Below are 6,369 nucleotides of genomic sequence, written 5' to 3'. Positions count from 1 at the left end.
AATGGGAGGCCGAGAGGAAGGTGGGCGACTTGCTTGGACTTCCAGATATATAAATATATATTTTGAAATGAGGGCAGTTCAGCTGAGCAGGCACTTCGTACGGCTGCTCAGAGCCTGGTGTTAATTAGCACTGCCAAAAGGCCAGAATAACTTGAAAACAGAACGAGGCCAGACTGATAGAGTATGTTCTAGTTATTAAAAAAAAAATGTCAGCAGCTCACATGGTGAGAGGAACGTATGATATCTTCTTGAGGGGGGCAAGGTGGAAGGTGTGTGTGCGTTTGGCATTTTGGGAATGTTTGAGCATACAGTCAGAGTAGAATGAATAGGTAGGAAAAGATAGAGATATCCCTAGAACTGAGACAGAATATACAGAATGATTGCAAAACAGCAGGATTATGTGGTCTGATTCTGAGTTTAAACTAGACAAAGCCATCATATTGCTTTCCACATTGAGAAATATTATTCCTTATTTTTAATGGAAATAACACAAAGCTTCATTGAGATCCACCCCAAATTATTTCAGGGGAGTTCTTGTTAATCAAAAACGTACCACATTTTTCTGTGTAAAAGACGATGTCCCCACCCCTCAAGTTTTTAGTCAAAAATTGGAGGTCGTCTTATACATGGATTTATACAGTAAGTGCGAGGAGGGAGCCTGGCCACGGCACCTTCGGCTTTCACCGGCTGAGGTGAGGTGAAGCCAAATGCAGGCTGGAGAGGCGAGGTGGATCGAGCGGTAGATCAAAAAAAAAAAAAAAAACCCGACATCTTTTGGGGCAATTTCCCAAGAAAGCTGAGCAACTTTAAAGTAACGATTTCTAAATTTTGGGCTCCCATCTTATACACGGGGTCATGTTATACACAGAAGAATACGGTAATTCAAAGTCACACTAGAAGCAGAATAATTAGACAGTTGGTTCAAATCCTTATATCTGAATCCTTATTATTAATATAACTATACTGTTTTGCATTTGGTGAATACCAGAGCAGTCTACCACAATCGAAACTGCAATAATACAATAATAAAGGGCCCCCACTTTCAATAATATCTACCTCCCCTTTGGTGCTTTTTGGCCCTCTTGACTTCTACATAGATCCTTGGTGCATAAAGGTACACTCCTGTATATTCACTGTGTATCCCCACATGAATAATAATAATAATAATAATAATTTATTTATACCCCACCCATTTGGCTGGGTTTCCCCAGCCACTCTGGGTGGCATCCAACAAAATAATAAAATACAATAGTCTACTAAACATTAAAAACTTCCCTAGACAGGGCTGCCTTCAGATGTCTTCTAAAAGCCTGGTAATTGTTTTTCTCTTTGACATCTGGTGGGAGGGCGTTCCACAGGGCGGGTGCCACTACTGAGAAGGCCCTCTGCCTGGTTCCCTGTAACTTGGCTTCTCGCAGTGAGGGAACTGCCAGAAGGCCAAGATTGGAGAGACAGATGTGCCTGTGAACAAAAAAACTTGCCCAGAAGCTTAAACTAGCACAGGCCCCCAAGTAAATTTTCACTGCACACTTTCAGATGCGTATCTTCCCTCCCTCACTGCAGAAATGCATGCCACAACATGATAAGTGGTCCTTAAAATGGTCAGTGCTGTATGTTGTGGTACCAAGAGAAAATATACTTGGCTGAATTCTCATTTCTTTTAATTTAATTCTTGATCTGCGATGTTGCTCTGGGAATGCTTCAAGTCTTAAAAGTGGAAGAGAAATGAATGAATGAATGAAGAACTTTGATGCAAAATAATAATAATAATAATAATAATTAATAATAATAATAATAATAATAATAGCAATAATTTGTACCTTGTCCATCTGACTGGTTTGCCCTAGCCACTCTAGCCAGCTTCCAGAATATATAAAACAGAATAAAACCTCACACACTTAAAACTTCCTTATACAGTGGTACCTCGACTTATGAATTACTCGACATACGAATTTTCCGACTTACGAATGAAAAAAGTGCCCGCACGCCTACGAATTTTTCGACATCCGAAGGACATCCGTTGGCGGTTTTAGATGGGGTTTACTCGACTTACGAATTTTAGATACTGTTTACTCGACTTATGAATTTTTCTGAATTTTTCATTTCCAATGCATTCCTATGGGAAAATCGCTTTTTTCGACTTACGGATTTTTCGACCTACGAATGTGCATTCGGAATGGATTAAATTTGTAAGTCGAGGTACCACTGTACAGGGCTGCCTCCAGGTGTCTTCTAATGGTTGTGTAGTTACGTATCTCCTTGAGGAAGCTTTTGAGGGGTGGGTGTGTTGAGCGACTCTGTGTATCCACTAGCCCACATTGTTCTACTTTGGTTTGTACACTGCCTTGAACTTTAGGAAAGTGGTATACAAACATTTTTATTTCCCCAAACCCTGGAAACTCCAGAGCTCCTTTTCCTGTCCACTTCATTCTAGGGCAGCCATATGTTTTGCTTTATAGAAGGTAGTCGTTTATTTGGTGGGCTGTGAGAGAACAACCCTCAGTTTGAAGGACATTGTAGTCCAAGTCTTGCTTAAAGACCTAAACACCTAATAAGGGAGAGCTTGATGGTTTTTTTTGGTTAATCTTTTATTTACATACCCATTACGAAGTATCTTTTTTATATAATATATTGAGATAAAACAGCTCCTTAATCAAAAAAAAGAGCAGGGTCAGAAGCAAGAAAATACAAGAAAATGAGAAATCTAAAGAAGGAGAAAGCAAGAGGGAAGAAAAAGAAAGAAAGGAAAGCTAAAGAAAGAGTAAAATAAAATGACTTTTGGTCCTCTGCAGCTACATATGATATTCATTCTTTTAAGATCCAATCGTTCTATCTTCTATAAACCAGTATTTTTTTTCAGTCTTCAAATCCAGATGTTACAAGCTCATTTTCTCTTTCATGCAAAAACTCCGTTAAGAAATTTCCAGTCCTTAACAAATGTCAGTAATGGTCTTTTCTCAAATTAAACGTGTTAGTCCAATAATTCCACCAGCCATTCTTCTACAGTGGGTAAGGCTGTGCCTTTTCCATCTTTGTGCATATAGCAGACTCACTGCAGTCATCATATATTGGAGGGGAGAGCTTGAAGTTTCCACCAACAAATTAGCACCTGGATAGCAGACAGGTCAAAGTCTTCCACACTAGCCTGGACAGCTCAGTTGGTTAGATCATGGTGCAGATAAATGGCAAGGTTGCAGGTTCAATCCCCATATGGGATAGCTGCATATTCCTGCATTGCAACTCTGTGATAAGGAGGTGATGTAATACTACTTTTAAAAATTACATTATTTCTAAATTTGCTTCTATACATATGAATTAGCCTATTTAAACTGCATGAAAACAGGTTTCCTCTTTTTGTGTTACATTATCACTCTCTTGTTTTGTACTAACAGTGCTTTGCTCTTACAGACATAAAACTATCCCTGCCAATTACAGAAACCCAAGTAATTTGACTTTGGTAGGTGGTAATGCTAATACAGGTGTGAAAGGAAAGCTTGGCGTGTGTCTCCCTCCCCTCCCATGTATCTATTAAAGTAAAACTCAGTAGCACAAATGGCCTTTGGAGACTGCTTTCCTGCTAGTCTGTACATCTGTGAGCTCAAGGTAAAGAAAGCTCTTTGGCTCCCTCTCCAGGAAAAGTTCATGCACTGAAGGTTTAGTAATTGTTTCCAGGATGATTTGCATATGATGTTTTTTGGTTCTCGGATCATACTCTATTAAAATATTCCAAGACGCGGTTAGGCAATACACACATGTACTTTACTTGGCATACTGTGTAATTGCAAAGAAAGAAAGAAAGAAAGAAAGAAGGGCTTAAAATGTGTGTTTTATAATAGTGACAAGTGGGATATTTAATTACAGAGAAGGGCTTACATCTGAAAGTGAGTCAGCTAAAAATCACAGCAAAAAAGAGAAGATCCCTTTTATTTTAGCTTGGAAAAGAGTGGCTGGGATGACGAAGCCCAGTATTCCACCACACACAGTCATCATGAAGGTTTTTTTTTTAAATAATAATAAAAATAAATATGCATTTCTGGTAGCAATCGAACCCACTACAACTAGTATCGGAGGACAGGGGAGCTGTAACTTTTATTGCAAGCTTGCTTCAGCAATTCGCTTCAGCTCTGCCACATAATTAATGACAGCCACTCAAATAAGATTTTTAAAGGCCTCACTTTTAGAAGTCCATCTCCCTTATAATGTACCTGGCAATCATACTATCTGGGGGTTTGGAAGTTTCTAGAGGGCAAGAAATAAACAGCTAGTGTCAGATCAAAATCCTGGCATTTAAACCAGAAACAGGGGTTGTCGGGGGAAGGATGAGGGCTTATATCCTTCCATTGCTGTTCCTGAAGACATCCCATTACTAGTGCCCACCCTCCGTGACATTGAGAAACCTGGATTTGAGTGCTCAGAGCAGAACCCTGGGGAGGGGGCTTTCAAAACTCTGGCTTCGGTTCAGACATGCACCACCTTTCATAATAAGGTTGAACATTCATAACCGTAGTTGAACATTTGAAGAATGAACTTTCCCTGTCCTGCGGCATGGCAATGGGGAGGCCTTCAGAAGCTTCCCTTGCATTTTAAGATTAACCACGGTTTGCTATGTCATTTGAACCCAGACAAACTTTTATTTGATTTTCATTCCTCTCCATGGCTGTTTTTCGGTCTTAATTTGTAGGGCGCATTGTTTACGGGGTGAGGGTGAGGTGTTGGGGGGAGGTGGGGCGATCGGCCCATTGTTTTGCTCCATTGGGGCTGATGCTCTCCAGAGCTTTAACAGGTTCCCTTTGTTGGTTAGTGTTACTGGAGTGTTCGGGTTGTTCAGCGAGCGGCTTTTGCTGGCCAGTAAGGGCTTGCGGGCACCTGTTTGTGGCGTGGTTTATTTTGTTTCTTGGGTCGCTTTTGTAGGGCTCTTGGAGCGGAAGGGTGCCTGTGCTTAGTTGACGCTTGTTGCGCCGTCTTGATTTCGGCTTGTACAGTCATAGGAGCCTCAAAATAGGTTCGGTTTGGTAGCTGCCGCCAGGAGCATTTGGGCAGGGGGACACCATTTTGCCCAGCTCTTCCCTCTTTTAGAAAAAGCTGGCAACAATGAAAGCTGATAAAACATTGTCACAATTTCAGCACTGCAGACTGGAAAAATTACTCTCCTCTCTCTTCTGACCCTCACAATGCAACAGAATCATTAAAACCTGTGGTCAAATGGAAATGTGGAAAACCTTCCAATATAATGAAAAATAATTGAGAATGTTGGCAATTCTACTGTTAGATTTTCTGTTCTGTTCTTTGAATATGAAGTCTTACTTCGGATTTTTGATTTTTGATGCAATATAATCTTAAGTAGATATAATGGTACTATGAATTAATTAATGGTTGGTGAGTATGTGTATATTTCAGTTTTGTTCTTGAGCTTTTTTTTGAAATCTCTGTAGTTTAATTAATTAAGAATGATGTCTTATCTGTTTTCCCTGAATGGCTTAATGAAGCAGTGGTATAGGATTAAAGTGCACATATATGAAATATCCGTTGGGATTTTAATCCAAAAATGGGCTGCATTTTGGAAATTAAATATTCATTTAATATTTTGCTTTCCGACAGAGGTTTCTTTCCAGTGAAGAAAACTGAGTGATTTAAAAGCAAAGAATAACAAAAACTGGCAAAGGTATGAGTGCTACTTGGTAAAGATAACTGTTAGAATATGTTGATTTTATCATTATGATTCATATACCCAATACTAACAAGCTCTGCTTATTTTGCACGGCACGTTATATAAATGGATCAGGTTGGGATTTTCCTACTGGAGATAATCCAGTTTCCACTGGAATCTGTGAGAACTTTAACCTTAACTATTTACAGTTCCAAATTCAATAGCCCGTTGTAGCTCTCATACAATACAGGGATTGCAAAGGGAACCAGAATAAAACAGAATAATAATTTACTAAAATAATTAGACACAACAGAAGCAAATTCATGATCAAGGTTAAATGTACCCATTAAATGCCAGTATGTATACAGAAGTCATCAGAGCACTCAAGTTCCATAACTGTCTCTTTGGGCAAACACCCTTTGCAATCAGAAGATGGTTACAGAAGGACAATCCCCAGAGAAGAGTCTCTTTACATATGCCGTTGCCCCTGACTAGACATTATATGCTGTATGGTAATCTGTATGAAACACCTAGGCATAAATAGATAAATATGTTCACCACCCTCCATGGTATGAATAAGACTAAATATCTGGTTATTAAATATCTATTAAATATCTGTTGTTAGTCGTATGAGCAGATGCACTTATCTGCACCCTGTATGCAGGGTATGCAGGCTGGAGTAATTTGTGGGTTTTTCTTCCAAGATTTAGTAGCCACAAAGA

Source organism: Lacerta agilis, chromosome 2, assembly GCF_009819535.1.
Source record: "Lacerta agilis isolate rLacAgi1 chromosome 2, rLacAgi1.pri, whole genome shotgun sequence".
Classification (NCBI taxonomy): domain Eukaryota; kingdom Metazoa; phylum Chordata; class Lepidosauria; order Squamata; family Lacertidae; genus Lacerta; species Lacerta agilis.
This window is presented reverse-complemented; position numbering follows the sequence as displayed.